Source organism: Herpailurus yagouaroundi, unplaced genomic scaffold (assembly GCF_014898765.1).
Source record: "Herpailurus yagouaroundi ecotype Mexico unplaced genomic scaffold, PumYag 205, whole genome shotgun sequence".
Lineage (NCBI taxonomy): Eukaryota > Metazoa > Chordata > Mammalia > Carnivora > Felidae > Herpailurus > Herpailurus yagouaroundi.
Window position 1 is genome coordinate 12,638,386 of NW_024412436.1, and position 16,816 is coordinate 12,655,201.

Below are 16,816 nucleotides of genomic sequence, written 5' to 3' on the forward strand. Positions count from 1 at the left end.
AAGCTTTAAGAAGAAGTATCAAGGAAATGTTTAGTTCTGTTTACTGTCCTTTCCCAGAAGGCCTTTCACTTTATTTACTGCTTCGATTGATTCGACTTCCGTGCTGTTTATTTCTGAAGGTCACCAGCCTCCGTAAGATTTGGAGAAGATTGTGATAGATGGCAGGTTGGATGTGGAGTTTTGTTGATGACCGGTGTCTTTTGCTCGGTTTAGTCTACTTTTCTTTTGAGTGCTCGGGCTCCAGCACCAACATACATATGCCACTGTCTAGTTTATACACGTATTTAGCCAAATTAGTCAAACCGAATAAACAGTTTTCTTTAGGTTGTTACCACGAAAAATGATACAAGGTGAGTGAGGGCAGTTACAATGCTTGAATTTCTGGTACCATTTGGTTATAATTTAACTTGTGGTTATTTTGTGTGTGTGTGTATGTGTGTTGGATGTAATCTAAATGCTCCCCGGGCCTTGGAAATATGTCTGAGTTTGGAATCGTGGTAAAACTCTGGGGAGAGAGGGACCCTTGAAAATGCCAGCTGCCTGAAATTCTTACCTACCGTACACGAGTGTGCGTGTGTATGTTGAGATGTTTGAAAATATCATTATCCCTCTTGGTTCCCCCAACTTCCTGTCTCCTTTCTTTCTTTTCTTTTAACTTTTTTCTTTTTGTGGTAAACTCTGCGTAGCAATTTGTCACTGTAACCATTTTTAAGTATCCAATTCAGTGACATTATTTATAGTCACAGTGTTGTGCAGCCATCACTGTTCTCTGTTTCTAAAACTTCTTCACCCCGGACAGAAACTTTGTGCCCAAAAAGCAGGAACTCTCCATCCTCCTCTCCCCACAGCTCCTGTAATCTACTTTGTGAATTTGCCAATTGCGGATAGTTCATAGAAGTGCAACCATATAGTATCTATCCTTTTGTATCTGGCTTATTTCCCTTAGCATACTGTTTTCAAGGTTTATCCATTCTGTAGCATGTGTCGGAATTTCATGTATTTTTAAGGCTGAATAATACACCATTGTCTGGATAGATACCACATTTTATCGTCCATCGGTCAGTGAACATTTGGATTGTTTCCACTTTTTGGCTGTTATGAATAATGTTGCGCTGAAACTTGGTGTTTAAGTATCTGTTTGGGTTCCTCTTAAAATTCTCTTGAGGGGCGCCTGGCTGTCTTAGTCAGTAGAGCATGTGACTCTTGATCTCAGGGTTGTGAGTTCAAGCTCCACGTTGTGTGTAGAGTTTATGTAAAACACACACAAAAAACTCTTTGGGTATGTACCTAGGAGTGGAATTGCTGGGTCATGTAGTTTTGAGGAAATGCCAAACTTCTCCAAAGCAGCCGCACTACTTTCCAGTCCTGTCAGCAATGTACTTAGGTTTCAATTTCTCTGTCTCCTTGTCAACACTTGGTATTTTTCATTTTTCATTATAGCCATCCTAATAGGTGTGAAATGGTAGCTTGTAGTTTTCATTTGCATTTCTCCAGTGATTGGTGATGTTGAGTATCTTTTCATGTGCTTATTGGCCATTTATTTATTTTCTTTGGAGACATGTCTGTTCAAGTCATTTCCCCATCTATAATTGGGTGGTTTGTCTTTTTGTTGTTGGGAGTTGTAAGTTCTTTATATATCCTGGGTATTAATCCCTTATCAAGATACATGATTTACAAATATTTTCTCCCATTTGGTGGGTTTCCTTTTTACTCTACTGATACTGTCTTTTGATGCACAAAATTTCTTTATTTTCATGAAGTCCAGTTTATCTGTTTCTTTTGTTACCTGTGCCTTTCATGCCTTATCTAAGAAATCATTGCCAAGTCCACTATCATGAAGCTTTTGCCCTATGTTTTCTTCTAAGAGTTTTATAGTTCAGCTTTTATATTTGTCATTGATCCATTTGGAATTAATTTTTCTTATTTTTTAATTTTTTAATAATTTTTTTACTGTTTATTTTTGAGAGAAAGAGCACTAGTTGGGGAAGGGGGAGAGAGAGAGGGAGACAGAATCCGAAGCAGGCTCCAGGCTCTGAGTTGTCAGCATAGAGCCTGATGCAGGGCTTGAACCCACAAACCATGAGATCATGACCTGAGCAAAAGTTGGATGCTTAACCAACTGAGCCACCCAGGCGCCCCAGAATTAATTTTTGTATATGGTGTGATACAGAGGTCTAACATCATTCTTTTGTATGTGGAAATCCAATCATCCTGGCATAATTTGTTAACGGATTACTGTTTCCCCACTGAATGGATTTAGCATCCTTTCAAATACCAACTGGCCATAGATGTATGGGTTATACCTGGAGTCTCCGTTCTATTCCACTGATCTATAGGTCGATCCTTCTTCCAGTACTGCATACCCAATTTATTATTATTCCTAAGCCTTGTACTAAATTATGAAGTTGGGAAGTGTCAGTTCTCTAACTTTGCTCTTTTTTTTCGAGACTTTTTGACGATTCTAGTCTCTCTGCAATTCCATATGAATTTGAGAATTGGCTTTTCCATTTCTGCAACAAAAGACTGTTGGAGCTTTGATAGGACTCCCCTTCTTTATCAACAAAACTCGATTGTATTCTAGCTCTCTTTGCAGTTAGGTGTGGACTCGTGGCTAGTTCTAGTCAGTTGCTATAATGTAAGTGGAAGTGATGTGTGTTATTTTATCAGAAATTTTATTGAAAGAGGGGAGCCTTCCCCCACTCTGTTCCCTTCTGCACAGAACACATGGGGTGTCTTCAGAGCTTGGACCACGAGGCTGGGGGCATGAGGGCCATACTCCATGGATGGCCAGGCTGTGAACTGAGAGCATCCTGGATCTCTCTCACTTTGTCAAATTGCCTTACCAGCCTTTGGACTGTTCAGCTTCAGACTTATTTTACTTGAAAAAGAAACACACTTGTATTTTGTTGAAGCTATGTTGAATTTGAGTTTTCTGTGCGGTAGAACTGAACTTTTCCTACTATAATTAGTTTGGCTGTCTCTTCTTTGTGTGGCGTGTGTGAGGGGAGTAAGAAGAGAATATATTGCCAGTGTTGCCGGAACTGTGATTAAAAATTTTGTGTTGTAGATGTATCTTTTGTGAATTTAACTGTGAAATTATTTTTCCTGAATATGTAATATTAACATGTTGGCCCATAGAAAGCCTTCAATAAGTGTTAGTTACCATTATCACCAATATTGTATAATCTTAGCCTCTTTTTGTGTATTTTTGTAGAATTTTCATAATTACTATTTTCAAAGTCTGCTTAATAGTTCACTAAATAGATACATGATTATTTATTGGGCAGTACGGTGTTTTTGCAATATTTAAGCTATTTCCAATTTTTTTTAGCTGTTATAAATAATGCTGTTCTAGACTGATCTATGTTTAAATGTAATTTTATTATGAGCCAGGGCCATTTTTCAAAGCAGCCTTTGTCCCTGCCTTTATAATGAAATCGTGAAGAAGATGTGAAATAGGTCTTTCTAAAGTGACTTTACCATAATAGCCTTGCACAGCAATCTGAAAGCTATTGGGGATACAGACTTCTGTGACAGTAAATGACATTAGTCGAAGATCGTATGGCCTGTTCTGAAAGCCCATTCATCAGAAATTCTCTGAGCTGGAGGACCCAGCTTGGTTGACTTACCCTTTTGTGATAATTTTTAGGAATTGTAAGCAATTAAGGATTAAAAGTTGATTAAAAGTGTACCGGTCTCAACAAATATATACCACAGTCCCTAATTTACAACACTTATCACTATTTTTTTTGTTTTATTTTTTAAATTTATTTTGAGAGACAGCGAGAGACAGAGAGAGAGAGAGAGAGACAGAGAGTATGCGTGCAAGTAGGGGAGGGGCAGAGAGAGAAAAAGGGAGAGAGAGAATCCCAAGCAGTCTCTGCACTGATGGTGTGGGGCCTGGTGTGGGACTTGAACCCGCAAACCACGAGATCATGACCTGAGCTGAAGTCAGATGCTTAGCCGACTGAGCCACCCAGGTGCCTCTGTATTACTATTTTAGATTATGTATGTTTGTCATTATCTGATGAACATATTAGTCTTCCCTACCAGAGCAGGGACTGTGTCCGTTTTGCTTATCACTTCCTCCCCAATACCTAACACAAGTACTTGGTATATTATAGGTACTCAGATATTTCATTTGATAAATGAAAGAATTGGTGAATGAACATTAGAATAAATAGGCAATAACATTAAAATTATTTTGATACAGTCAAATTTCAACATCGAGTCAATTGTGATGAAGAAAAACTTCTGAAACTCCTACTTTAAAGCAATTCTGTAGAAACTGGGAAAGAAATAGAAATGTGACAAAGAGGGTAAGCTAAATATTAAAATGTTTAAGTCTGTAGACTTTTGAGTTTGTTTGAATGATAATGACAGTATCCAAGTAGAATGTTCAGGAGGCAGAAGTATGGATCAGGAGTCAAAGAGTGGTCATTAATGATAATGGCAGTAATTAAATTCCAAGTAATTATGGAATGCTTACTTTGTGGTAGATAATTGTACTAGTCGTGGAAGGTGGGAAAAAATGTAATAATATTATTAAAATGTTTTTAATACCCATAATCCTCTTTGTAAGTAAAGTTTTAACAAAGTCAGAATTTCAATTTTAGAATTAGTGGAAAATAGTAAGATTATGACCGAGTTATCTTAAGATCTGTTGAATTTTCACTGTATCTTCTAGGGAATACAAGAGGATTCGAATTCAGTGAACTTTAATGGCGACTCATTTGTTAAATAAAACTATTTTCAAAATACTTGTTCTACTGCCATTCTATCAAAAATAATTGGAATAATATTATACCTATCTCACTTTTTAAAAAATTATTTGTGGGGCGCCTGGGTGGCTCAGTTGGTTAAGCGGCCGACTTCAGCTCAGGTCATGATCTCGTGGTCCGTGAGTTCGAGCCCCGCGTCGGGCTCTGGGTTGATGGCTCGGAGCCTGGAGCCTGCTTCTGATTCTGTGTCTCCCTCTCTCTCTGCCCCTCCCCCGATCATGCTCTGTCTCTGTCTCAAAAATAAATAAACGTTTAAAAAAAATTGTTTATTTAACTTAATTTTTTATTTTTAAAAATATACATCCAAATTAGTTAGCATATAGTGAAACAATGATTTCAGGAATAGATTCCATAATGCCCCTGACCCATTTAGCCCCACCCCCCCCAACAACCCCTCCAGCAACCCTCAGTTTGTTCTCCATATTTATGAGTCTCTTATGTTTTGTCTCCCTCCCTGTTTTTATATTATTTTTGTTTCCCTTCCCTTATGTTCATCTGTTTTGTCTCTTCAAGTCCTCATATGAGTGAAGTCATAGGATTTTTGTCTTTCTCTGACTGACTAATTTCACTTAGCATAATACCATCCAGTTCCATCCACGTAGTTGCAAATGGCAAGATTTCATTCTTTTTGATTGCCGAGTAATACTCCATTGTATATATATACCACATCTTCTTTATCCATTCATCTATCGATGAACATTTGGGCTCTTTCCATACTTTGGCTATTGTTGGTAGTGCTGCTATAAACATGGGGGTGCAAGTGTCCCTTCAAAACAACATACCTGTGTCCTATGGATAAATGCCTAGTAGTACAATTGCTGGATCGTAGGGTAGTTCTATTTTTAGTTTTTTTGAGGAATCTCCATACTGTTTTCCAGAGTGGCTGTAACAGCTTGCATTCCCACCCAGAATGCAAAAGAGATCCTCTTTCTCTGCATCCTCGCCAACATCTGTTGTTGCCTGAGTTGTTAATGTCAGTCATTCTGACAGGTGTAAGGTGGTATCTCATTGTGGTTTTGATTTGTATTTCCCTGATGATGAGTGACATTGAGCATTTTTTCATGTGTTGGCCATCTGGATGTCTTCTTTGGAGAAGTGTCTATTCATGTCTTTTGCCCATTTCTTCACTGGATTATTTGTTTTTTGGGTGTTGAGTTTGATAAGTTCTTTGTAGATTTTGGATATAACCCTTTATCTGATATGTCATTTGCAAATATCTTCTCCCGTTCTGTGGGTTGCCTTTTAGTTTTGCTGATTGTTTCCTTTGCTGTGCAGAAGCTTTTTGTTTTGATGAGGTTCAGTTTTCTTCATGTCGCTGTCCAGTTTTCCCAGCACCACTTGCTGAAGAGACTGTATTTCATTGGATATTCTTTCCTGCTTTGTCAAAGATTAGTTGCCCATATGTTTGTGGGTCCATTTCTGGGTTCTCTATTCTGTTCCATTGATCTGAGTGTAGGTTCTTGTGCCAGTACCATACTGTCTTGATGATTACAGCTTTGTAGTATAGCTTGAAATCTGGGATTGTGATGCCTCCTGCTTTGGTTTTCTTTTTTAAGATTGCTTTGGCTATCAGGGTCTTTTCTGGATCTGTATACCTATCTCACTTTTATGTCCCTTAGGATGGAAATATGGAAACACTTGTACATCTATAAAAAATAGATATATTAGTGATAGGTAGTTATCATTTGGAATAGAAAAAAATCATCTCAGACTTTATATTTCTTCTTTTTAAAAAAAGTTTATTTATTTTGAGAGAGAGAGAGAGAGAGAGACAGAGAGAGAAAACACGAAGTGGGGAGGGGGCAGAGGGAGAGAGAGAAAATCCCAAGCAGGCTCTGCACTGTTAGGAGCCTGATGCGGGGCTTGATCCCACGAACTGTGACATCATGACCTGAGCCGAAATCAAGAGTCAGATGCTTAATGGGCTGAGCCACCCAGGCGCCCCTATATTTCTTCTTTTAAACAGTGATACTTTAAAAACTACTGTAACAGGTCTGTTGTAGACCTTATTTTCATTAGTTTTCAACTGTCTTTCTTTTAAAATTAACACAAAAGGAATCTTGTGAACATTTGTACTTTATTTCTTGAATTTATGATTTTTGTAGCAGAAACAGGTCAGATTTCTAATGGTACAAGTCCTGACTTTGGTGGTTGAGGTAAAAAGAAACAGTTTAAAGGCTCATATGGTAACAAGAAAAAGTTGTTGATTAGGCAACAGAAATGGGGGTTGATGTGTGCTTTTGGCAGAAGTGCCTAAAAATCCATTGCACATTGGTTTAAATAATAAGGAATGTTTTCCTAGCTAACCTGTCAAGGATGGAGGTAGGGTGAGCCGCTTGGGTTGGTGGCTCAGCAGTGTCATCACACATGCAGGTTCTTTTAGTCTCACTGCCGCCATAGTGTGGTCTTCTCTTAACACTATTTTTCTCCAGGATTATAGGCACTGGGGCAACATGATTCCCTGTTCAGGTGGAAGAGAGAGAGAGACAGACAGACAGACATGGTTTCCGGTAGCCTCTCAAGAGAAGCAAGACTGTACCTTTCACAGAAACACCCAGAAAATCTCCTGTCTGGTCTTGATGGCCAGAATTATGTCTCCCGTCTGGTCTTGAACTAGTCGTTGCATTGGTGGGATTACTAAGGTACACGGGCTGTGTGAGGGAAGCGTAAGTAACAGTAGTAGGAGTCCATCAGGAAGAGGGAATAGATTCTGGGTCAGACAGACAGTCTCCACTACAGTTGGCTTGGTAGTTTGCCAGTATATCTGTAGCATTTTCTTTTGGGATTCTCGGTAGTAAAGTTTTAGGGTGTTCTTTCCCTCTTCCCGAACCACCTCGAAATAATGCCGTCTCTAATGTGTGCTTTTGATTTAATGATTCTGAGTCAGTGTTGTTGTCCGGAAGGGAGAAAAGGATGCGTTATAGATGGTCTATAATTAAATTTTAATTTTAAAATTGCAGACGTCATTAAAATGGTACTTTCCTCAGCCATGTTCTCTTCTGTTGACTTACCCTCTCTGAACGCCTATAAAATGTGTTTATGGTGCTCATTTGGCAGTCAGTACAAATTGTCTTAGATTGTTAATTATCTTTTTATATATATCACCCCAAGGAGCGTCTCTTACTGTGTGTCTGACACAATTCCAGCATATGTTTATTGTGAGTGAAGTCTGCAGAAGGTGTGGTTAGGAGGTCTGTTTAAAGTTAACTCAGTGAATATTTATCATGCATAATAAATATTATGTGTATAACGGGGCGTGGGAACAGTAAAGATGAAGAGTGTGTGCTTCCTGCCCTAAAGGAATTAAGCAGAATGTTAAGTGCATAAAGGAGGCACAAGAGAGAGATTGATTTGATAAGGAGAGTGGGGAATGGACAAGGGTCAGTCATGGAGGTGACCTTGGAGCTGACCCCTAAGAGGTGTTTTGTGAATCAGGAGGAGGGCATTTTAGATGGAAGAGGGGAACAATGCAACCATGGGTATGGAGGCAGGAGAGCTCAAAGTCATGTGCTCAGAGCAGAGGGAGGGAATCGTGGGAAATATACTTGGAAGGGTGAGTTGGGGCCATTTCTGAAGGCTTACTACATAATTTGAATTTGACTCTGGACAGTAGAAAGCCATGGAATATGTATTTGTTTTTATTTTTTTATTTTTATTTATTTTTTTTTTAATTTTTTTTTTTCAACGTTTATTTATTTTTGGGACAGAGAGAGACAGAGCATGAACGGGGGAGGGGCAGAGAGAGGGAGACACAGAATCGGAAACGGGCTCCGGGCTCCGAGCCATCAGCCCAGAGCCCGACGCGGGGCTCGAACTCACGGACCGCGAGATCGTGACCTGGCTGAAGTCGGACGCCCAACCGACTGCGCCACCCAGGCGCCCTGTATTTGTTTTTAAAGCAAGGTGACTTGGAAATTACTTTCTACCAGAACGTAAGTAGCCTTAAGATTTGTAGTCTTTTGTTATAATAGAATGTTTTTGGACTACACTAATGGTTTCATTTTAACAAATGTTTATTGCATCCCTATGTGGTGTGTACCAGTTTCCGGAGACACAACAGTGACCAGGACAGGCAGGGCTTCACCTGTCACACAACTACGTCAGAATCTGTGTGTGTGTGTGTGTGTGTGCGTGCGCGCACGCACGTGCATGTGTGGGGGCTGGGGGGAGTCAGGAGGTAAACATGAACATAAATAGGATTATTTTGGATATTGGTAGGGGCTATAAAGAAAAGTACGGCAGGACATAGTGTTTTGGGTGGTAATTTTGGTCGGATGGTCATGGCATGGAGCCAGTGTTTCTCGTCTGAGCGACTGGATGAATGGTAACAGCCCAGTGTTTATTGAGCAGTTACAGTGTGCCAGGCACTGAGCAGTTGTCATGGGTTATGTTGCAAGGCCAACCTTGCAAGCGGGCCTTTTTCTGAGCACAGCAGCCTAGACCTGTGATGCTACCTCTTTTCAGCACAATGTGAAATAGTAATTTTGGAGGGTAGGAGAGTGTACTGAGATTGTCAGGAATATCGTGTTCCTATGAAATGCGTGGTGATGGATTTAAGCAGACAGTATGGTTATGATTTTTTTTTTCCTCGCTAGCTACAACCAGCTGGTCAGGGCCAGGTGGAATTGCGGTTTTAACTCGGTGTACCAAAATAATTGAACTTGTGCAAAAGTGGGGGTAGGGGGTTGCTTTTTTCACTCTAGTCCGAGACAGAGGCAGTGATTTCTTGGATTTTATTGTCCCTTAATGCTCCCACAGTATGTCCTAAATGATTCACTTCCTAGTGACAGGAGCAGACAGGACTCATAGAGGAAAGAATTTGAACGGAATAACCTGGATATCTTCAAGAAAAGCAAATACCAGATCCTGACAACTTTTCATTGTGACTTTTTTGGGGTCCCTTTACCTGGTTTGGTTTTGGGGCAGTTATTTCAGGTCTAGAAGGGTGGAATTTATTTGAGTGTCATTTCAGGGACAGGTGGATGGAACCATGAATGTAGATTTTGGTTTGCTTTTTGTAGGCATAAGTTGTTATTGACCAATTACTTACTATGTAAAGTTCTCAGAAGATGTGGTTCTTAAGTTAGGGTGTACATCCAAGTGACTTGCATGGCTTTTTAAAAGAACGTATGGTTTAAGAAAAAACAAATAAAAGAATGTATGATTTTAACTCATTTCCAGAGATTGTGATTCAGTTAACTCCAGTTGGAGACCAGGGTATGTGAATTTTAAAAATGCTTCCCTGTTGATTGTAATGTGCGCTTCTGATTAGGAGGTACAATTCTAGGCTGGGGAACATGAGCTTGTTAATCTTTATAAGTCTTGGACCCCCCACGAATGGACCTGTGTAGGCAACTTGTTTTGCTCCTTGTTTTATACGAGAATCCAGAAGAACTTTGTCGTGTTGGGCCATGTATCTGTATGGGAAGACTGGACAGGGCTGTCTGGACCATGTTTCTCCGTCTAGAGTTGTAGGTCAGAGAATCTTTTTGTTGGCCTGTTTACAACTAAGTGGATTTCTTTCTTTTTTTTTCTTTTCTCTTCTTTAAAATTTTTTATTTTTGAGAGAGAAAGAGCATGAGCGTGTGCGTGTGAACAGGGGAGGGGCAGAGAGAAGGGGACAGAGGATCTGAAGCAGGCTCTGTGCTGACAGCAGAAAGCCTGATGCGGGACTCAAACTCATTATCCATGAGATCACAACTTGAGCCAAAGTTGGACACTTGACTGGCTGAGCCACCCAGGTGCCCCAAAACTTAGTGGATTTCTAATAGTTAGGAGAACATAGATTACTAACAAGAAACTCAACTAGTTTTGTCCTAAAATTTAGGCTCAGGGACTAACTTTTAGTATTTCTTTAGGAATCCTGGATTGAGAAATTAGTACACTGTCTTCAGTGCTGTTAAGTTCAGGCACTCAGTGTGATTTCAAGGAGAATAAAATGTCAAGTAAATCAAGAATTTCTGTAGGAAATAAAAATCCTTGTAATATTTTTAGTTGCAAAATATGAAGAAGTATTATTGAATACCCATCAAACCATACCATCATATCTGATGTGGCCAGAGAAGGCATTAATTTCTATTCATTAATTTCCTGTTACAGAAGAAAGAAAGTTTGTGGATTGTTCATTAGTTACTTAAAACAGTGTAGTAAAGCATTTTGAAATAGCACAAACTTATAGCACAAATATTTTCATCACAGAATCTTCCTACTTGGTTCTTAAATACATTTGCTATTTTAATGCAGAGAGCAGTAAATAAGACAAAATTTGTATAGGCTCTCAGTAGATAACTGTCGTAAAGTGTTTTCACAATGACTTATGAAGCCTCTCATTTTTATGGTGGGTTACTTTTTGCTCATTTATATTTCTCTCGTTTAGGTGCATACAGAAAGCCTATATAAAAACTTTCTATATCATTTAATATCAACAGAGTCAGAGATGCTTGCCTGCAGAAATATTTATGAGACTAACTTACATGCATCTATCGAGGACATTGCTGTTGCTTCAGCGTGCGGATCGTGTTCCTTGGAGCACCCAAACGCTGCCACTAAAGTAGAACAATGGAAATTTTTCTTTAATTTTCAGGGAAGATTAAGACATTGGGTAGGATTTTCTCAATTTAAAGTTTTTCCTGTCATAATTTTAATTAGATACTTATTTATACACTTATTTTATAAATAGATTATAGATATCTAGATATTTAGAAAATAGATACTTATTTTTAAAACTTGCAGTAAAATAATACATAACAAGTTACCTTTTTAATCATTTTTAGGTGTGCAGTTTAGGGTCCTCAAGTGCCTTTACTTCATTATGCAGCCGTCTCTACCATCCATACACGGCTTTTCTCATCCTCCCAAGCGGCACCTGTTCTCATTAAAAATAACTGCCCGTGGGCGCCTGGGTGGCTCAGTCGGTTGGGCGTTTGACTTTGGCTCAGGTCATGATGTTGCGGTCCGTGAGTTCGAGCCCTGCGTCGGGCTCTATGCTGAGCCTGGAGCCTGTTTCAGATTCTGTGTCTCCCTCTCTCTCTCTCTGACCTACCCCATTCGTGCTCTGTCTCTCTGTCTCAAAAATGAATAAACGTTAAAAAAAAAAATTTAAAAATAACTGCCCATTACTCCCCCGGCCACGGCACCTGGCAGCCGCCATCCTGCTCTCTGTGAATTTCACTATTCTAAATCTCTCTTAGGATGGAATCATACTATGTGTCCTTTTTAAACTGTCTTATTTCCCTGGCTCTACACTTGAATAAGGGAAGAACCACTTGCAAAAAGTGAGGTGGAGCTGTGCCTTTCTGCCATTTGCATTTTACCTGCTCCTAAGCAAGCGGTATTCCAATTTACATACTTTTTTTTTTTTTTTACCATTTATCATCTGTTTTTACAATATAACTATAATAGATTAAGCAAAATCTTTGATAACTGCAGGCAGTAGCAGAGAACCCATTTTATGTTTGAGGAATTCTATTGCCTTTTCTACTCAGCTCCCATTAAAATTTTCATATCACATGTGTAGTACGATACATGTAAACACTGGAAGTGATTTTGCTATTTTCCATATAGATACTTTAGGGTGTTATGTAAACAACTGTTTAATTTTAGTTTAATCTCGTAAGTTCTGCATAGGAGCCATAAAAATAATAATTTTCAGGAAATCACTGCTCTCACCCTAAGAATATTGCATTTCCTAGGTAATATTGATTCATTCACTTTCTTTTTCTTTTCCTTTTATTTTTTTATTATTTTTAAAAGTTTTATTTATTTTTTGAGAGAGAGAGAGCATGTGCGCGCACGTGAGCAGGAGGGGCAGAGAGAGGAGACAGAGAATTCCAAGCAGGGACCGCGCTGGCAGTGCAGAGCCCGACACGGGGCTCGAACTCACCATCCGTGAGATCACGACCTGAGCCAAAATCAAGAGTCAGACGCTTAACTAACTGAGCCACCCAGGTGGCCCCTCTTTTCCTTTTAATCATTAGAGCTCTTTTTCTGACTCACTACCCAGGTGTTATCCAGAACCAGGTGGGTTCTCACTCTCCTTTTTATATTAAGGAGCGTGCCTCACTCAGGATGATTTATGAGTTCATGGCAGGGCCAGAGCAGAAGTTCAGGCCTCCTGAGCCTTCTCTCTGCCTCGGGCTTTGTTCTTACCCTCTCAGTTGTGAGTTGGAGAATTTGCGAAAGCTCCAACTCTGGGTGGGGGCGGAGGTGCTCGGAGACAAAATTGCTCCCTGGTGCTCAGGGCCGGGCCTCCGGGTCCCACTACTCAGCGCAGGCCCGGAGTACTTGCCACCTGAGACTCGCCGGCTGGGGGTGGGCAAGCCTGTGAGCTCCGGGCTGCTTCTGAGGGCTCACGTCCCCTGGGCCTCACCACCCAAGACAGGAACTCTTACCCAGGACCACAAGGCTGGGGCCAGGCTCGTGGCCCTGGGCTGGCTGGCTGCCTGTGTCCCACAGTTTGGAGAGTAGGCTGGAGATGTCTTTGAGAGCGATGTCCTGAGAAGTCTTGGAAGTCCCTAGGCACTGGGGTGGGAAGTAGGGACGGGAGGGGAAGCTGAGGGCCCAGGGCTCCGAACCTTCCTGCCCGCAGCTGGTTCTGAGTACAGCCACAGCAGCCAGTCAGGAAAAAGAGTTCTAAGGACTTTTAAAAAATGAAAAAAAAAAAAAAAATTTTTTTTTTTTTAAACTGTAGCATTAGAGGGGTTTTGCCAGGACACAACACTGACTTTCCCGGTTTGGTTTGGCTTAGACTCTCCTGTGCCGGCATTCTCCATGCTCACGCGTGCTTCAGTGTCGGAGGGCGTGGAGGCCTGAGTTTGGGAGAGTACAGGGAGTGGGGAGGCGGCAGGCCCGGCGCTGAACCTGGGCCGTGGGACGGGCCCTGCGCAGCTGCTCGTGGACCCCGGTCCCTGGACCGGCAAGTCTGCCCCCGGGGACCTCAGAGGCGGGTCTGCCCCGAGAGGCGGCTCTGACACCCTGGATCCCTGTGCCGGGATCCCCGGCTGGCAGGCTCACCCTGGCGGGAGGAGAAGAGGCAGAGGGCCGAGAAGATGGTCTCGCTTTCCGGCCAGAACAGTCCTTCTCGCGTACTGTGGATGAGCGCTGTTAGAAAACAGATTCTCGAGGCTGGAGTCCGTTTTTAAGGTATCATCTCTCACTTGCAGCCAAGAATTAAAATCAGATTAAAATTTCTTATTAAGCTAAAAATGGTCAATTTCACCTTTTTTTCAAAATTGTCTACTAAAGCTCAGGATTATGGTAATGTAGTGCAGTCATCTTCGCACTGAGGAGGCCGTACCCACGTGCCGAGAATTTCCCAAGGGGTACGTGGGCACGCTCAGTTTTACGGGAATCCAGTTCCAAATCTTCAACCTCCCTAACTACTCTAAAATCCGTCTGTTTGAGAACACTGTACAGTCTGTTGATTTTCTTTTCCACTCCCATTTCACAATTGCCCATCTCCCGCTTTATAAACTAAATGTACACTCCTTACCCGTCTCGAATCCTGCCATATGGTGCGTTGTTTTGGCTTGTGAAGATGTCCCGGGTGCAAAACAAAAGGGTCTGAGAACGCATGGTTCCTGAGGAAGGGGGAAACAGCAAGAGCTTCTAGAAAAAGCACTGAAGCAGCTGTTTTCTTTCAGTGGTTTATAAACTTGTGGCAGAGTTTTGTCGTCCATCATCTTTCTCAGTGCTCTGAAATAAAGTGGTTCCTAGTGCGCTATGTCATACGTAACACATTCACTTGAGTAAAAATTAGAGTCCTACTTTTTCTAACAGAAAATAAGTCTTATTTTTGCTGATTGGTTTGACAGTGAGGACTGGCTTTGTCAATTGGATTATATGGTGGACATTTCTCTTAAATTTTTCATAAGTTCAGGTTTTGTTGGGATACTCCTTAAAGCACACATGCACTATGAAATACATTGGAAGTTAAATCATTTACAACCATTAAATCTGTAATTAAATATTTGAGGGGTGCCTGGGTGGCTCAGTCGGTTAAGCATCCAACTCTTGATTTTGGCTCACGTCACGATCTCGTTTTTGGTGGGATCAAGCCCCATGCCGGGGTGGATCCTGCTTGGGATTTTCTCTACCTCTCTCTTTGCCTGTCCCCCGCTTAAAATAAATAAACATTTGAAAAAATACTTGAGCTATGATTTAAAACTGTTTAGGGGAAGGCACTGGGTGGCTCAGTCGGTTAAGTGGCTGACTTCAGCTCAGGTCATGATTTCACAGTTTGTGATTTCGAGTCCCACGTCAGGCCCTGTGCTGACAGCTCAGAGCCTGGAGCCTGCTTTGGATTCTGTGTCTCCATTTCTTTCTGCCCCTCCTCAGCTTGCACTCTGTCCCTCTCACAAATAAATAAATGTTAAAAAAGATTTTTAAAAAAAATAAACCTGTTCAGGGGAATATGTTATTTTTCAAAACCTTTGTAGAGACAGTACGTTAACAGAAATATGTCATGACTGTTGCTAGAACGTTGTGAAAAATGCTGGGTCTTAGAGTCAATCTGAGCGGCCCTGCTTTGAATCTTCTCCCGAGGAATATTGGCTTTAGAAGTTGACTTAAAAACCATTTAAGGTTTTTAAATGGTTGGGGTGCCTGGATGGCTCCTGGGGCCTGGATGGCCTCGTTTGGTTGAGCGTCTGACTCTTGATTTCAGCTCAGGTCATGATCTCGTGGTTTGAGCCTCACATCGGCCTCTGCGCTGACAGTGTGGAGCCTGCTTGGGATTCTCTCTCTCTCCCCCTCTGTCTGCCCCTTTCTCTCTCTCTTAAAATAAATAAGCTTAGAAAAAAAAATTTGGGGGGCTTTATCTAGTGTATCTTGTCCTACTTTTCTAAAAAGTTTAAAGTTTTTAAAAAATATAAATTGTTATTTTAATATTAAATATACTGTAAATTTAATAATTTTATTTGATATAATTGTACTGGACTTTTATCATATTTTGCATTCATTGAGATAATCATGATTGAAAAAAAATTTTTTTAACTTTTTTTTATTCTGAGAGACAGGGAAAGACAGAGCATGCACAGGGGAGGGGGAGAGAGAGAGGGAGACACAGAATCTGAAGCAGCTCTGAGCTGTCAGCACAGAGCCTGATGTGGGGCTCAAACCCTTAAACAGTGAGATCATGTCCTCAGCCTAAGTTGGACACTTAACTGACTGAGCCACCCAGGCGTCCCATAATTTTTTATCTTTATTTCAGTAAAGTCATGATTAACATTGAGGTTTGGATATTGAGTCAACCTTTACATTCCTGGATTAAACCCATTTTAGTTGTGATGTATAACATGTATTTCTCAATTCGATTTACTAGTGCTTTGATTACAATTTTTTGCATTGTGTACACAAGAGAGATTAGCCTGTAGTTTTCTTATAATGTGTTGCAAGGTTTTGGTATCAAGATTATGCTGGCCTCATAAAACAAGTTGGAAAATATTTGCTCATGTAACGACATTGTCATTCCTACTTTAGGTATTTGAAAGCTTGGAAGAATTCAGTGACAGATCTAGTTCATCTTGGAGTTTTTCTGGAAAGATTTTTAAGTAGGGATTCAGTTTCTTTATTAAATATAAAATTATTCAAATTTTGTATTCTTGTGACAAGTTGAATTTTCCTAGGAATTTTCCCATTTTAATTTTTATAATGTTTATTTATTTTTGAGAGAGAGACAGAGTGCAAGCAGGGGAGGGGCAGAGAGAGAGGGAGACACAGAATCTGAAACGGGCTCCAGGCTCTGAACTGTCAGCACAGAGCCTAATGCCAGGCTCAAACTTGGGAATGAGGAGATCATGACCTGAGCTGAAGTCAGACCCTTAACTGACTGGGCCACCCAAGCACCCCAGGAATTTGCCTGTTTAATCTTAGTTTTGAAATTTCTTGGGTAGGGACGCCTGGGTGGCTCAGTCAGTTAAGAATCTGACTTCGGCTCAGGTCGTGATCTCATGGTCCGTGAACTTGAGCCCTGCTGCATCAGGCTCTGTGCTGACAGCTCGGAGCCTGGACCCTGCTTTGGAGTCTGTGTTTTCCTC